This window comes from Podarcis pityusensis, assembly GCF_964106645.2.
Source record: "Podarcis pityusensis genome assembly, chromosome: 11".
NCBI lineage: Eukaryota > Metazoa > Chordata > Lepidosauria > Squamata > Lacertidae > Podarcis > Podarcis pityusensis.
This window is the reverse complement of record NC_138036.1, coordinates 38,937,125-38,955,660: the sequence shown is the minus strand read 5'-3', so window position 1 is coordinate 38,955,660 and position 18,536 is coordinate 38,937,125. Positions and strand designations below refer to the sequence as shown.

Sequence of the window (18,536 nt, the reverse complement as noted above, 5' to 3'; positions counted from 1 at the left end):
GTCAGGAGGCAAGGAAGAAGCCAACTAGGTAGCAGGCAATGGAAGTTGTAAATATGGATGACAGATGGTCGAAGAGTAGATGTGAGACATTGGTGAGTTAGACTATACTCTGTGTCAGGAGATGAAATATGGAGCTTAGCATTGGATGGACCTTTGCGAGCAGGAGAAGAAGGCCCCATGGGACTTGAAAAGGAATGGCTGCACATGGTTTGCATTCTAGGCTGAAATCCTGGAGGGCCACTGCCAGTTAGCATAGTGATATTGAGCTAAATGGACCAGTGGTCTCACTTGGTTTCAGATAGGACCAGGTACAATAATGGAAGACTGGACAATGTCTGCTTCCATATATACATCCAAACAATTTTCAACCTGTTCTGTGCTACTGAACCCACTGATTCTCCACACTTAAATACACTAACTAGCCTAGATTAAAATCTCCACTTTGCCTACAGGCAGGGGTGCCAACTTGAATAAAAATATTGGGGATGGGACATAATCGATCATAAGACATGGCACACACAAACCATTTGAATGACAATACCCATCAACTTTTGGGGGGTCTAGCCCCCTGAAATATTTTATTGGGGGAGCCGAAGGGACATTAGTCCCTAGGAGTTGGCTCCCATGCCTATAGGCATACAACAAACACAAGAAAAGAAGAAGTCTGAACAGGAACTGACAAAAAGATCAGGCCACATAATCCCATTACTCTATCCAGAGTCTCTTTTTGTTTCTAACCAAGGAGGATTTTTAAAAAAAAATTCAGCAAGCTAGAGCAGCCCACAGTGCAGATGACAGGGGCTCAGGAACTCTGAGCTAATTACCTACAGTAAGTGAATTGGAGCTGTTCAAGTGAGATATTGGCGAATAAGCATATTAAAGCAGCCATAAGAGGAGACGTGAAATGAGACAAAAGAAATGAGGGATGAAACTGTAATGCTTGGAAGGAAAGGCTTCAAGAAGATTAAGAAAAGGACATTACTATTGTGTTTCGGTCTAGTCAAAGTGGGTGACCTTCATCTGAAATGTTTTGTAAGTCAGTTCTTTATGCTCTAAGAGCATGGGCACATATCAAAGTTGGTTGCACACAGATTCAACTCCATTCCTGGGGAGGTGTTTAAAAGTTGGGAGGAATTGCAGCAGAAATCAACCACCTCAGCAGATCACGGAACTAATATTCAGATGAGTTCACATTGTAAGTTTGTGTTATGTGAATTTATGTTAATATCATGTATTTTGCCTAATTATTGCTCATGTCTCATTTTCCTGCCATGTCCCTAATTTGTTAGTGATATTTCCTTGCTATCAATCTGAGACACTGCTTATAGACAACCATGGTACTCCTAATTGTTCTTCGTCACTCTTAATTTTCTCCCACCTTCCAGGCCTTACTGGATTCCAACTGAATGCCTGCTCCATTCAGCTTACACAAAAATTAGCCAATTATGTTCTTAGAGTTGTGTATATTCTCTTAGCATTGCTCACCATTTCGATGCAAGCAACATCACTGTGATTCTACGGGTGTTGTGTAGACACGGTAGGTTGTATTCAACGTAGTGTGAATTCAAGGTCTTGTTAGTGCAAGGATTACTGCAAATGCAATGGGGCTTTCCATCCTGTCCTTCTTTCACACACACCCAAATCTGTTTCAGGGGTTCTAGGGGATGTGGTCCTGCTTAAAGTCCTAGAGATCCATGAGGAATTGAGTAAAGATTGGGCCAGTGTCTAACCAGTGGCTAACCAGATGCCTATGGGAAGCCCAAACGCAGGGCCTGAGTGCAACAGTACTCTGCCCACCTGTGATTCCAAGCAAACTGGAAGAAGGACATATCTATTGTGGCTATTAGCCATTGGTAGCTTTGTCTTCTATGAATTTGTATTATCTTCTTTAAAGGCTACCTAAGTTGGTGGCTAGCAGAGAGTCCTCATGGGATGACATTTTGCCAAGGGCTGCCCCAAACTAGGAGCTGGCCCTTGGTTGGGCTGCTCTACATTCCTTCCCAGGATTCCATTTCATAATTCTGCCTGATTGTATTTTGTATTCTGTACTTAGGAGTTTTCTCCATGTATAGCATGAGGAGTGCTGAGCTCAACTCACAGTTGCCATCACTTCTGCTGATAATGCACAATGATCGCGTAGCTCATGAGATTGTATTGTTAGACTGACCTTTTGGGACAATTGATCAAAACATTTGCTTCAGATATATTCCAGAGGAAGCAAAAGAAGAGTCTCAGAACAGGTATTGAAAAAGAAATGAGATGTTCCTTTGATAGAAGAACCTTCATCTTGCATCCCTGAGGAAGGTTGTCATCAGCTGAAAAGTGCTGGGAATTTTATGGTTTCACAAGGGCTGTTATTATTTGATAAAGACTTGCTTTTCAGTACCATTTAGCAGCTTTGCCTGTTCTTTTGATTGCATTTGTTTATTTGTTTTGTGCTTTCCCCGCTTTTTCCTTCAGCATTGATTTCAGAGCATAATCAGCTTTGCTTTTTTCTAGCTCACCTCCACCCCACTGATTTTGGCAGGAAACAGGAAAAGGAAGCCAATTTCTAAAAGCAGACACACCACAGTGTTTTTTGGAGAGGTTTGAACCTTGCCAAGCCCCGTGGTCCTAATAAAGATGTCAATCTCTCTACCCCCAGGTCATAAAAGCAAACACTGGGCGAATGCTGTTAGTGTGATATGCTCTTCCTTAGCTGATCTGCAGGGATGGGAAGCAGCGGGCTGTGTGTCTGTTTTGTGCAACCCTTCTTCTTGAAGTTTGGGTGGAAACACCCACTTCTGGCGACACCTATTTCTGCATGTGGCCCCCAGAGGGTTGGTGAAAGTGGCCCTTAGGCCCAAAAATGTTACCCACCCTGCTTGTACAGGAATTCCAGGGAATTTTGAGTTTGTAAACATCTTTGTATTTTTGATGGGCAGAGAGGTGTGGATTATTCATCCTATGTGAAATATATTATTACGTTAATTTATTATTGCCAGTGTGCTGGTTGATTTCAGGATACATACCCAATACCTACCACAAAACCTGCCAACATCTGTAATAAATAAAGCTGTGGCCTGGATAATCCCATACTGCTGTCATGGCAGGATCTCCAAGGATGTGCTGTATGTGGTTTTAGGCACCAGGCCTGTTGGTGGATCAACTCTGCATTATAAATATGCCTGCAAACATGACATGAAGGCTGGCAACATTAATCCCGCTGTGTGGGAATCCCTTGCAGACAACCACAGTGCCTAGACAGACAGACAGGTTGTGTATCCACAGCAGTGACCAGAGAAGAAATGATCACTGGGAGGAGCACAGAGAGAAGAAATGCCATGGCGCAAACTAGACACCTTCATTTGCCCCAGCTGTAACAAAACATGTCTCTCCCATATTGGTCTGTACAGCCACAGTAGGTGCTGTAACTTTCCAGTGGTTTCACTTTATCACTGATGGCACACTCCTCCATCCATTGGATGCCAACGCTGTCATGTGTCTTATAATAATAAATGAACAAAACCCCCCTGTGTTGTTTTCAGCTTCCTTCTGCCATTGGCTCCACTGCACCTGGGCCCACAATCAGTGGTGTAGCATAGAGAGAGCCCACAGGGGCAGTTGCCCCGGGCACAACAATTTTAGGGCACAAAATTTCAACACATGGGGCTGCCTCAATACAGCTGTGTGCTTCCATCGCTTCACCATGCAAACCAGGAAGCGGCCTTTTCAGACAATGGAATGACTCTTCTTTTCTTAGCTCTGCAACTGCAATCTCCTGGGTGATACGGATGCCGTTAGGCAGTTGAATGTGCATGTGTACTCTATTCATTTCCCTCCCTTTCACCCCATGCCCTCTGCACAGCCCCGGGCACTGGCAACCCACGCTATGCCACTGCCCACAATAGATAACATCTACATATTTAGTGGGGGATTCCTGTTCTTTAATTATATTGTAACAGACAATGGGAAGACTTTTCTTTCAACTTTCTTTTACGCCTCAGAAACATGAGTGTAGAAAACATGAAAGTGCTTTATGAATATGGAATTGTTTATAGCATCAAACCAACTTTATTTAAGTTTTGCAGGGCTCAGTCCGTGATCTCTTCCTCTCGCCTCAAGGCAGGGGAAGTGAGTGTTGCTCTTAATTAGTTCTTGGTTCATTCCAGGAAGCTCAACACACCCAGGTTGCATCTTGTGGCTCTTTGATATTGTTGCAACAAGCAACTGCTGCGCTCGTGGTTTGAAACATTTCTGGCAGTGTCACAGCTGGGTTGCAAATAGTGCATCATATAAAAAGATGATCTGATGTGCCCACAGAAACCCCCCAAGCTATTGTGCAACACTTTGTTGATATTAGAGGATGGTAGGAATTACAAATGCCTGGAAGATCAGTTCTGACTTCTGTACCATCTTGGGATCAGAGAAAAATGAGAAGTGGAGCAGGATCTCATATGCAATAGTGTCTCATACAGTTGGGTATCCTAATGAAGATTGTTTTCTAATCATGCTGTGGGTTCACATCAAGTGAAAATGAGTAACGGCCTGTGCAGATCTTCTGCATTCAACATGAGGAAGTTCTGGGACTGTGCACAAAGAGCTTGCATTGGGGACATAGCTTGCATTTGTGCCCCCTGCCCCGTCCTTGAACACAGTAAGAGCTCACATGTTCAGGCAAATACATGAACAGGCTTGACTTCTGCTGTTTTTTTGGTCTTAGGGCAGGCAAACTGGAAGGTCATCTTGCAGAGTGAGGATTCTCCTTCACACTTACAATAGAAAAGGATATATGGCAACTCTCGTTTGTAGTCTCCGTTCAGTCTTGTTGCAATTATAAAATGAGATAACCCTATAAGTATCCCACCTTGAACATATCGACGGAAGGGCAGGATACAAATGCATTAATTTGCTTCATATCTCACCAGAAATCTGCTGCATTTCAGCATCTGTGACCTGCTTTTTTTTGCTAGAAAGGATAACCCCTCTTACAGTTTCTTGCAAACCTGGACACACATCAGGAAAAGAAAACAACCTATATACTCTTTAGGTGTGAGAATTCAACCCGATTATCTGCAGGGTCTTTTTCTGCATTCTGCAAGATATGGTCAAGATGGTGCTTGCGTAAGTTCTTCACTGTCTAATATGGAATTTGGTAGTTGTATAAAATCTTCCCCTGGAAACTGAGATGTCATTTCAAGATTTATTCCACATGGGCGAGAATGTATTATTCGCAGTATATATTATTTGTCACCACTGTCAAGCTGGCAAGACTAGAAGGTAATACGGTTTCACCAAAGAACAAGAATATTCTGAGCTTGGGAGAAAAGTGGAGTGATTCTGGATAGGTTACAGAGCACCCAAGAGATGGATATTTATTATACTATTTTAAATATATATATTTATGTCCCAAGTTTATTTTTCAACGTTGAAAAAAAATCCAGGCTTCATGCATAGAATACAAATTGCTAAAAGTTGGCCAATGGAAGGGTCCTTTGATGTTTCTCCTCCTTTCTCCTGCAAGGTAACTTACGAGAGGTGGAGACCCCCCATTGCAATTTATATCATCTCTTCCTAATACAAAAGAAACAGAAGATAGAAGCATATCAGATCAAGAAGAAAGAGCTTAGCTATTTTTGCATTCAGCAGGACTGAAGGTTTCATATTATGGTTCCAAATAAAGATATCCAGTTGGAAATCCTTGACTAGCTTTTCTGCTTTCATTCACTTAGGGGGAAGAAACCTCAGGCCTGGAGGCCAAAAGTGGCCTCCAAACCTTTCTATCTGGCCCTCAGCACACTCCCCAGACTTGGGGGTATTGTTTTTGTTTGTTACTGTCATGCATTTTTTGTTTTTTTTTAAATTGCAAACTGCCCTGTGATCCTCAGATGAAAAGAGGCAAAGAAATTTAATAAATAAAACAATAAATGAACAAACCCTATTCCAGACCTCCAAGTGTCCCTATTTTCTAGGGACAGTCCTGGATTTACAGAAGCTGTCCCAGTTTCTGATTTGATCCCAGAATGTCCTGCTTTTCTTTAGGATGTCTCTATTTTCATTGGAGAAATGGTATCTTTCTCAAGGACTAAAGTTACTCAAGGATATTGTGGATAATTACTCAAGGATAATGTGAACAAAGGTAATCTGTTCTGACTAAATGTGCATGGATAGCTAGCACAAGATAAATTGTATGTAGCGTAGAATATGTATAGAATAGCAGCATACAAATGTTAATGTCCTAAGCCTTTAAGATAGCAGATAAAGTACAATCCATGCACTAATCAAATTAAGATGAAATTTTGCTCTTTCAAAACAAAGAAACATTACACTGCAGAGAGGTACAAACTATATGGATAATTTATGTAAATTGTGGATTCAAATTAATTCAATTGTTTTGTTCTTTTTGAGAAAGCCTTATTCTATCTTCTTTTTTTTTAAAAAAAAGTGGATTTCTTTTATTCTGTAGCACAAAAACAGGGGTGGAGAACCTGTGTCTCGCCAGATGTTGATGAGTGACAACTTCCATCAGCCCCCACCCATTGGCCATGCTGACAGGGATTGATGGGAGGTGGAATCGAACAACATCTGCTAACTCCAGTGAGAGAACAAAAGTGAAATCTCATTACTAATTCATTCTAGGAAAATGAGATAGAACTGTTTTAGGAAGCAATCTGTGGAATCTAGGAGTACAGTGGTTTGAATTGTTGATATACTGTGCAATACATTTCAGATTATATGCATAACGGGTGCAATTATGAAACTCACACTTTATCTTTTTGCTGCAGTGTTTCAGGGAATATTGAGTTTTATTCATTGCCTTATGGCATGGTTGCACTCAGTAATGAAATTGCTACTAGTTACTATGAAATGTCCTTTTTATACAAGGATTGTAACATTACATTTGGTATACGCAAGTCCCACCCCTCATTCCTCACACTGTTTAAAGACTAAAGAACCCAAAAGCTAGACGGACAAGGCCAACTTAATGAACTTTTTCTTCCATCTAATGAGTTGTGTATATATATATATATATATATATTTTCCCAGGTGTGAGTCCTGATTGCAATACCAATGCATGTGAAACCTTCACTGGTGCATACAGACTCCTGAAATCTGGCTTTGGCATTAGCTATAAAGGAAGAAGCATTTAACACAAAAAGAAAGTCTTCAGTAGATAATTTTCTAAGTCACTCATTCCTTGTGTTATTTTAGTAGGCCCCTAATGATATGTTGACAACATTTATTGGCGTATAAGGAAAAGCTGCTGTACTCAGCACCAGACTAACCATCCCACTGGTTCAATATTGCCCACCCCAGGGGTATGGGACTTCCAGCCAGGGGGTCCAATTTGGCCAATTAGGCAATTTCCCCAAGGCCACACCCACCTGTCAATCAGCTGACACCATTGGGGTCCTGCTGGGAACTGGTACAATGACAAAGGAGAAGGATTTCACTCCCTTCTCATCAGCTGATGAGTAGAGAGTTCAGTCCTTCTGGGTACTGCTTTGCCAACACATATGCTGCAGGGAACATGCTGTAGGAGCAGAGAGCAGGAATTAAGTCCCCACTTATCAGCTGATGAGTGGTCTTAAACCAGGGAACACTGTGGATCAGATACTGGCTTCCTTGGCTATTGTGACTGTTGCTCAAAGGAGGCCATTACATATAATTTCAGCTGCACATCACAGCCCATATCCTCCTGGCTTGGGAAATAAGAGGACCAATCTGGTGGCCTGGCTGGCTGCTATAAGACTCCCAGATTTGCTTCCTTACTCCTCCTCTGGGAAACTTGTAGCTGAAAGAGTCTACCGAGTCCTCCCACCATTTCACCAGACCACTTCATCCTTTCTGATTTCTGCCTGCAGCCTGCCTACATACATCCTACCCGAGGTAATTGCTCACATTTGTCCTGAGTGTCTGGCAATATTATATTTTTGATTCAGATTTGCAGCTAGGTGCATAGAGAATTTGGGGAGCTTTGGTAAGCATAAAAATCCAGCCAGCAAGAAACATTAAACTCAGCTCGAGAAAGGATACATTTCCACAAGAGAAAATATATCTGAAACTGAATCACCACAGCAAGGCCATGAGGTTCAAGTGTGGTTTTTAGCAGCATATAATTACTTGCAGAATGAGCTGCGCTCTCTTTTTTTTCCTGTTTTCTGCCAGTGTGCCATTGCTAACTGGAACTGGTATAGTATGATTGGCTCATGTTTTAAAATACATAACATGATTGCATACAAAATAACCAGTTGTGACTTGCAATACAATTTACACAGTTTGGTTGTTCACCTTTATGTGTGAGAGAAGCTTCCCACGAACAGCTCCCGATATATTTAATGGAGCCCTTCAAATTCTTGCTTTGAATCTTCTCCTTTTTTACTGTGATGCCTCTGAACAACTACTGCAGCAAAACAAGTGAAATATAATGATCACAAAATATATTTCATTTAAAACAATGGTACTGAAATGCAATAGACATATTAAGAATGTGACTGGCAATCAAAAGCAAATTAGAATGTAATCAGGAATTAATGGTGTTAATGAAGTGCATTAGTTCAAATATTTTCCTCAGAAAGGAAAATTACAATGAAGCAAGAGAAGGAAGCCCTACTGAGTTCAATGGGCCCTACTCCTAGGTAAATGTGCATGGGAATGCAGCATTAAATTCCACATAATGTCCATAGTAGCTACTTTCATCCTTGACATTTTAAAACTGGACACATATCAGCAATATACTCTATTTGACAAATTAATACAACTGATGATCCAAAATGGCAGTTAGAATGGAAAACAAATCTAGAATGTTCTGTTTCTGTATAAAGAATGGCGTCAGGCTGAACTTATTACAAGAACGGATCAATAGGGCACTTAATACTCCACTTTTTGCCAGTCTATCTCATAAAACAGCTAACAGAAATAGAAGAGCTACATAGGAACAGAGTAAAAATAAGAAAAATGGGAAGACCTCTGGAAGGAGGCTAATAAGAGAGGCCATTAAATAGATATATAAAACCATGAAGAATATTGAGAAGGTCAGGCTGGCACTTCCACTTTCCTTTATCCAATAAAGAGCAAGGTGACATTCTATAAATCTGAAAAGTGTAAAGTTATTAGAATAATACTGTGGAACTCATGGCTACATAGAGCAGGTGCAGGGAACCTTGGTTTTCCTCCAAATGTTGCTAAACTACAATTCCCATCAGTCCCAGGAGGCATGGTCAACGGCTAGGGATGATGGGAGTTGTGGTTCAGCAACATCTGGGGAGCCAAAGGTTTTCCCCACATCATTTCAGCCAGGTGTTTACTTGTGCCTGTTATCTATTGATTCCAACGTACATATGGAGTGTGTGCCCATGGGTGGACATGTTCTGTTCAGGAATATCTTCATTTACAGCCCAACAAGGAGAATGTAACTGTTTGGCTGTGAAAGTTTCTGTTTATTGTGGCCTTGAAGGCCACTTTGAATGCAAGGTTGGCATTTGTGTCTGCTACCAGTGCTGATTGGTTTTTTATTGGCTGTTGGGATTGTGTGGCACCACGTGTTGCAATTATATAGTTGGAACTGGGTGTACAGAAGTAGTTATATAACCTTCAGAGTAACAGCCTCCTCTGGTATAGAGCTGGGCCCCTCTCAGCTACAATTCCCAGGGTGGTTTAACAATAAATTTCTCTTCCCAAGGAACTCTGGGAATTGTAGCTCTCTGAGGGGAATTAGGGTTTCCTAACAACTCTCAGCAGAGTGCTTTGAGGGAAGGCATGACTATTTAAAGTGGTAGGATACTACTTTCTTAAAATAAAATTTTATTAAGCCTTTTCATAATACATTACAAAAGAAACTAATCTAGGTATGATACTAGATCCATTGTTCAGCCCAGACACTGAGGTCCAGCTCCGAGGGCCTTCTGGTGGTTCCCTCACTGTGAGAAGCAAGGTTACAGGGAACCAGGCAGAAGGCCTTCTTGGAAGTGGCGCCTGCCCTGTGGAACACCCTCCCATCAGATGTCAAGGAAATTAACAACTATCTGACTTTTAGAAGACATCTGAAGGCAGCTCTGTTTAGAAAAGTTTTTAATGTTTGGTGTTTTTAATATTCTGTTGGGAGCCACCCAGAGTGGCTGGGGAAACCTGGCCAGATGGGCGGGGTATAAATAAATTCTTATACTACTTCAAATGCATAGTGCAGATGGGTCCCCAGAGTAGCCCTTTGGGGCAATGGACTTTTTCTGTGGGATACTTTGCCCAGGGAGGCTCCCGTCATAACAGGAGATGCTTTGGCTTTGTGGGTGGAGGAAACCATGTGTAGAGCAATGCAAGGAAGTTCGTTCAGTGACTCAGACTGCTTCTCCAAGTCTTAGCCTTTCAAGCAAGGCTTTCCAGACTTTTCATGCTGGTGAGACACTTTTTAGACATGCATCATTTTGCGACACAGTAATTCAGTTTTACTAGCAAACTGGAGGTTAAACCAACCCCTTTCCAGCCCTGGGAGGAGCGTTCGCGTAACACACCTCAACACTGCAGCCAACACACTAACGTGTCGCGACACACAGTTTGGAAAGCTCTGACTTACTGACTGCAACCCAGCTCTTGAAGTCAAATCTGAAATACTTGACACAGAAATTTGCCCCCTAAGTTGTGAGTCAGGGGTGGAGGTTGTTCTGCATAACCCGAGGACCTGATTTTTCTGAGCTCTAAATCAGGATAAGTCTCTATATATGCTAGATGCAAATGTTCATGGCCCAGGAGTCATTTGCATGCATTTTGTCCTCCATTTTCCTGGGTTATGCTCTTTATACTTGTGTGTCTGTGGGTGGGGAGGGAGGTTGGGAATGTTTATTGCATTGAACTTCTTTTGTGTTTTCTTCTTCGACTGGAACAAGTTTCCCCAAAACAAAGGATTCTCAAGCCTAGCTATCTGCAAAGAACATGGATTTAGAGTTGCAATTATTTACCCTGGAAGCCTTCCTATGTGATTTACCCTTGAGGGAGCAGACTCCTATGATCTCTCTTAAGTGTGCAATCAAACTATTGTGTGCACACTCCAAGATAAAATGGCTTAAGCATAATTTCCATGCCTGCCTTTTTGGAGAGATTATTTGGCAAATAGTTTTATTGTAATGAATAAATTAACAAAAATAAATCTTTATCTCCCTAGGCAATATGTGATGGGCAAAGAAGAAAATCAAATGACGAAGTTAGTGACTTGTTTATAAAACATTTACCCATGTGTAGAATTCTTGGGTTTTGTCTTATGAGGCTCAACTTCCTAGAGTGTAGCATTTAGGTTTAAAAGAGTAGATTATTGTAAAAATGTTTAATATTTGTCTCTGATCATGGATTACTCAGGCAGGGAGGTTTAAAGGAAGACATACAAGAATATTTTGACAAGCTTTTTCTTTTATGTTCATAGATTCTGTACCTCCTCCCCCATCTGTTCCTCTGTCTACAAGGAGAGAAGATTTCTAAAGAGAGAAGGGAGTGATCTTAAATGAAGTCTTCTGTTGCTCTTTGAAACAGCAATTTAGAAAACAAGAGATACCCTCATTTCTAGGAGTAGTGTCTTTGTTTACTAAATTTCACAGAGCCTTTCAAGTGAACTATAGGGTCACAGAGCACTTAATACTGTGAATCCTTTGGGACTGGTGGAACTGTAACATCATCGGCCCAGCAAATAGGAAAGTGCATTAGGAATCGCTTTGTTTGTTCATCTGAAACAACCTAAATAACATTTAATTCAATTGAAATAAGAAAATTGTAATGCAGAAGGGTCAAACTCTGGTGCAAATATTTATAGGCTGCTTCTTAGGGTCAAGCTCTCCCAAGACATCTTTTGCTAACAGATGCCTGCAGATGCTGACATGATGCTCAGCGCCATGGGTCCCTCTGAGCACTCCGATTCAGACTATTTGGTAGAGGCCGTTGAGGGTGAATGACTGGAATGGGAGGAAGGGAAGGGGATGAGACTATGCACTAGAGGCCCCATGACAAAGCCCCTCCCCCAATGAGTGGTGTATTAGCTCTCCTCAATATGTAGAGAACCAGCTTCTAACTGCTGCTGCCATATATTTGTATTGTGCTGTTAACCAACGCCTTTAAAATACTAGTAGCTGTGGTAGATTAGACATGGTACAAAAGCAAGCCAGACACACTTTGTAAGTAAATCAAAATGATGAAATATTCTCCAATTATTATTAAACAGAAAAGTAAAACAAGGTAAATACTATATTTTGGTTACCTGTTAACGATTTGTGCTTGCTTTTACAAGGTGGTTGTTATTATAACTGGCTGTTGTTTGCAAATATAGGAACTTACATAAGACTCAATGGTGAACCACAATTCCTATCCCTGCTTAACTTGGTTGCCAATTACCCATAGCGACCAGTAAGTTCTCACCACTGCCATGCAAAAAAGGCCTTGGGCTAGTTCTCCTATAAGTCAGGCTTGCAGGCATTCTCGCTCTGGTCAGCTCCAGGAGCTCCTTGCTGAACTCTCCCTCACTGCTCACAGTCCTTTGATTTGCTTAAGCTGGTGGTTCAGCTCTTTGGAAGCAGAGGATACTCCCAGGCTTTCCTCAACCACCTCTTGCCTGTCTTCCTCCAGCTTCTGCTTCAACTCTAGACTCCTACGCTCTGCTTTCTCTCCCAGTTTCTTCTTCTTCTGGTTAGCAATCTCAGACTGTCACATGCTCCCTAAGCTGTGCTAGAACTAGGCTATTTATGTTCCAACCAGCCTACCCTTCAGCCAATAAGACTTGATTGGTATACAGACCACACTTCCTGTCCAATGAGTGACCAAGAGTTTCTATCTAGCAAGCCAATCAGAAGAGCAATTTTACAATCCTGTAACTCAGCATTAAGAGAAGCCAACTTACCCCCAATCGGCTTTATGCTGCTAAGTAACAATCAGCTGCCAACCATGAATGAATATTCAATTCTTCACATACACAGCAAACTCTTATAAGTGGTATTTAAACCAAACATTGTCCCAATTAAGCACATTTTAAAATGTGATTGCTCCTCAGTGTGTGTGAGGGATGGAGGGATGGAGGGGTGGGGTGGGGTGGGGGAAGGAACATACTGTATGTGGTATGACACATAGGCACAGACAGAAGAAAAAGAAGTGTTTGGATTTGATATCCCACTTTATCACTACCCTAAGGAGTCTCAAAGTGGCTAACAATCTCCTTTCCCTTCCTCCCCCACAACAAACACTCTGTGAGGTGAGTGGGGCTGAGAGACTTCAGAGAAGTGTGACTAGCCCAAGTTCACCCAGCAGCTGCATGTGGAGGAGCGGAGAAGTGAACCCGGTTCACCAGATTACGAGTCCACCGCACTTAACCACCACACTGTGCTGGCTCTCAGATAACTGACTATACATGCAAATTCTGGTGAGGACTAGTTTGCAAACTCCTAAAATAGAATTTTGAGCCTTTTAAACTAGAAGCTGCTCATGTCAAGTCTGCCAAACCTTACCTATCGTGGTTAATATAAATCAGTTTATCGCAGCGACAATAAAACAGACCTGTCATAATGAAGTTAATAGCAGGAGATAGCAGAAAAAAATAGCTGACAGCTGGCCTGACTTCAAAGTACTCATTTATACCTATTTCGAACATACAGTCATGATTTTATACTTTATTTAGCTCCTCTGGAAATATATTTCTAGCCTAAATGTAGGTTCTCATGAGAAAACCCAGTGGTTGTACAATAATGTTCCATATTGCATAGCTGTCAACTGATTGAACAATTTTAGTTGATTAATCACCTGCTATTTGACCCATTAACTGAACACTTAATTACATTTAAGAATATTTGCATATTGCCCAACAATGCCCTTTTGAGACAATGAAGGTATGAGAGAACTTTCAGTATAATAAGCAAAAACTACTAGCTGCTTGTAAGAACAGAACCAACGTTCAATACTTTTGATTCATTCCATATTATAGTAATAACGCCAGTACTAAAAGTAGGTACAAAAATACCCTCAGCTCTCTGCCTTGCTGATGAAAATTGCCCCTTCCAATTAATCAACTTCACTGATTAAACTGATTAAAACTTGCAGACATAATAAACACAATGCAAGGTGCAAATCTGCTGTTTAATTAAAAGCAAAAGAGAGAGTCTTGAAACAAGCAAAGACTCTTTCTTTGCCGCAACTGTTAAATTAAGGTAGCAAGAACTGTAATTCTATATTGCAAACCAGATGGAGAAGATTGGGATGAAAGGGTAGAGCACACTATCTCTAGATCAGTGGTATGGGACCTCTTTGCTGGCCTGTCCAAGGAAATTGCCTCATACAGCTAAAGAGCCCTTTTGTTTCACACCAATGAAAAGAAAGACCAGGTGTCCAAGTCCAATAGTGGACAAGGTCCTGACTACCATTTTTTGGCAGGCAGCAAATATTTGGATGAAAGAAGGAAAGCCCAGCAGCTTCCTGCAGCAACTGAGCACAGGAGATCTTGGAGATTTATTGTGGGGTTAGTGCTACACTTTCATACCATTTCACCCCATCATCTTCAGAACAATTCATCATCAAAAGACCAACCTTTTAATTCTTATTTTTACATTTATTCCAGATTTTCTCTTATGGTGGAAAGACAGGTAAAGGTAAAGGGACCCCTGACCATTAGGTCCAGTCGTGACCGACTCTGGGGTTGCGGTGCTCATCTTGCTTTATTGGCCGAGGGAGCCGGCATACAGCTTCCGGGTCATGTGGCCAGCATGACTAAGCTGCTTCTGGAGAACCAGAGCCGGAGCAGTACCTATTTATCTACTTGCACTTTAACGTGCTTTAGAACTGCTAGGTTGGCAGGAGCAGGGACCGAGCAACGGGAGCTCACCCCATTGCGGGGATTCAAACTGCCAACCTTCTGATCAGCAAGCCCTAGACTCTGCGGTTTAACCCAGAGCGCCACCCGTGTCCCTTAAACTACCTGCTATGCATCTGTATTCATCACTTGGTGTGCAAACTTGTTACTGCATTCTTTTTGTTGGGTGATCTCTCATGGGTGTGGTGATGTTTTGATAGGTGGTCTGTACTACCCCATTCCCAGATTCTATTTGCCCTTCAGTGGAACACAACCTCGCCATTTTGTTTCTGCCAACCAAAATAATACAAGTGTGCTAATTTCCATTACCTGCAGCATTTTGAAAGCATGCTGGAAGTTCAGCAACACAGTTTGGAGGTGCTATCCTGTCAAGACCTTAACACATCTGGAGGGAAGGTATCTTGGTGAATTTAAATGCAGCACCTACATCAAGACTTTTTTCTTTGATATTGAAAAATAAAAAGTACAAAATTTCAAGTGCTTAGAGTAAAAAAAAAAAAAAGAAACAAGAAATAGTGCCCATGTAGAAAACAAAACAGAACAAAAAAAGAAAAAGAAAAAAGGTATTGTGTACATTATAAAAAGGGGACATGCTATTGTAGTTAACCAGACTTTAACTGAATATGGTATTTTTCAAAAACAAACATATTTTTAATTCTGAGATCTTGCATGAAACCTCTTTATCAGCATTGCAGTATTGCCACTCTGAGACATAGTGAAAAGCAGGGTATAAAATGACTAAGATGAATAAATAACCAATAGCTATATATCAGTCTTGCACAATATCTAATTATTGTTTGTTTGTGTGGCGATCACACAGGGCCCCCGGACGTTTCACGGTCTATTGACCCTGTGCCACCACTGCGGTTGCTTTCTTCGCTGCCACCACACGGCTTCTCACGGGGACACACGGAGTCCAGACAGTTGTAAACAAAAACAAATAATCAAGTTTATTTTTAAGTGCAGGAATAAGCGTATGGTTTCGGTTTATTGTTCTCTTGTCAGTTTCTTAAATCTTAGTTCCTACAACTTCAAACTGAATTATTCCCAACTATCTATCTAACTCCCTAACAATTCCTCTCACTCTCTCACAATACAACTCAACCAACCCACTGCGTATTCAACCCTCTTCCTTCTCCAACACCCAAGCCTCAACTCCCAACTGACAAAACTCAACTCCCAACTCCCAAACCTCAACCGACAACCCCCAGACCTCAACTGACTTTTCAAAACCTCCCACTCTATCTTTTACTCCCCCTTGCATTCTCACTGGCCAATCACCTCACACCCATTTTAACCCTTTCCTTGACACATCCTAGGGGGCAAACGCCACATTTTGTTTGTTTTTTAAATAAATAAATAAATAAATAAATGGAAATGGAATGGAATGGTTGTTGACCATTCTCCTAAAAAGCACAAGACTCTATTGTGCCTAAAGCTTTTAACATTTGCTCTTGGAAACATCCTGATTTATTTATTTATTTTATTAAAGTTTTTCTTGTTTTACAGAATTATGTGTAATGTCTCTCGTATTTTTTCCATGTAACATTTTAAATTTATTTTTTAGTGTGTGAGCACAAGTACAGAAATACCGGCATGCATCTCCAGTGCAGGAAAAGGTTTTAGGGCAGAGGAGCAGCTACTGAGAGGAGAGGTCAGAACACACATTATGGTAACATTCCATTAAGGACTGCCCAGTGATATGGTCCAGAAACAGCATTATAGCTAAAGAATTAAACACAATACTCTAACCACGTAGTGTGTCAATCTTGCACACAGTGATTGGGAGATGATGGAATTTCAGGCCACCCAGATGTTGATGGGCTTCCCTGGTATAGATGTTTGATCCCAGGGTTTCTGATTTGAGACAATTCATGTTTTGAAACCTTGGTGTAGTGGCAAATTCATTATCTGATGTGCTACTGTTGCTTAGGGCTAACCTACAAATGTGATGTAAATGTGTGAATCCATCAGTTTAACATTTTTTTTTACATATGCTAGCTGCAGAGGCAGGTGTGCAATGGACTAGGTCTTCCTCCGTGTTTTCCAGATAAAATTCTGTTGCACCCAGCCACTATAGATGCACAATAATTTTATACAGGCCTTTTCACACTTGACATTTCTAGTATAACTGCTGGGTTTTCCCCAGATATATCTATATATATATTGCATGCTGCCACACAACACCGTTTATATTCAGCGTTCCAGAATAATGAAATCAATAACCAAACATTTTCCCATCTACTGCAAAAAGAAAGAAAGAAAGCCTGACATGTGTACAAGCATCAACCTTGTTTTTGTGTGGATGGCGTAGGGATTGATTTGGGAGATGACTGTTTCATTCCACTTCCTTCTGACCGGTTTGAGCTGTCATTCTGCAAACTCCGTTCAGAGGAGTGATCTGACAGATTGAGACACTGGTGCTGAGTCAAAGTACTGCCCATGGCAGCAATCATTAGCTGCTGACAAAATGTCATCACAATAACGAGGTTCACCATAGCTCAGGCAGACTTGTAGTTCCTCTTCTCATCATCTATATTTCCATGAGATTAGAATTACAGAAGACTAGGCATTAAGGGGGTGGAGGAACCCTGCAAAAGAGCTGTCCCCATCTGCATGCTCATAATTCTGACATGTACAGTGGTAGCTCAGGTTAAGTACTTAATTCGTTCCGGAGGTCCGTACTTAACCTGAAACTGTTCTTAACCTGAAGCACCACTTTAGCTAATGGGGCCTCCTGCTGCTGCCGTGCCGCCGGAGCATGATTTCTGTTCTCATCCTGAAGCAAAGTTCTTAACCTGAAGCACTATTTCTGGGTTAGCGGAGTCTGTAACCTGAAGTGTATGTAACCTGAAGTGTATGTAACCTGAGGTACCACTGTACTGGCTGAGAGGAACATAAGGGTGCATTAGGAGCGTAGCTACAGCCACAGCCACAGCACTTTTCTCAATTCAGGCCCAACCTACCATTAGTGTGGCAAGGAAAGTGCTGCACTCACTCTCTAATTACGGTGACATGTGACCAAAGGTGCAGACAACCAGCTACCAATCTGCTCTTAAAAATGCTGCATCAAACAACAACTATACTGCTATAAATGGGGAAAGCCGCTTGAAGGATAGTTGTGTGAATGAGCTTGTAGTGGATGCCTTTAAACCACCCGAGAAGCCTGATTTGGAGGGTTTGAGGCACATGCTTGCTGGTGCTCAACATTCCCTCCGTATACATCTCATCACAAGGTAATTGCAAATTCATGTTGTCTAAATGCAGCTCTCATTTTCAGCAGCAAAGAAAATATTCTGAATTCCATTTTATAATAATTTATTCTGTCCCTTCATAAACTCTTGACTTTTCTATTTGCTTTATTTGTACACTTTACAATATAGTTCGAGTTACTGTCACCATGGAAATTCTGCATTGTCTTTTGTAATATCTTTTTTCCCTTGGTAATTGCTTTTAGCTGATGGTTGTGCATAAAGCACACTAGTATGAAAAAACCACAACAATTTCCCTGCCTTTTCTTCGCTTTCTTACTACAAAACACCCCAGTTCCTGATACTATGAACACTTAGTTCTATTTTCTAATAACTGAAGTAAAATATATAAACAACCCCCCCCCTTTTTACATAATTTTCTAAATTTGATCTATATCTCTGTCCTGATTTTAGCAAGTTCCACGAAGGCTTGTAATTTTCTGTCTCATTTTGCGCACCGGTGTCTAATGCATCATATT

At 41.3% G+C, this 18,536-nt stretch overlaps 1 long non-coding RNA gene across 1 annotated transcript; it reads right to left on the bottom strand.

Moving 5' to 3' along the window:
- Positions 1–3,997: 3,997 nt before the first annotated feature.
- On the bottom strand, positions 3,998–15,234 carry LOC308458497. Its single transcript, XR_013977485.1, has 3 exons — positions 15,116–15,234; positions 8,272–8,383; positions 3,998–5,553 (listed from the first exon to the last, which is right to left on the bottom strand). It is a non-coding gene; the product is annotated as an uncharacterized lncRNA (long non-coding RNA).
- Positions 15,235–18,536: the final 3,302 nt, after the last annotated feature.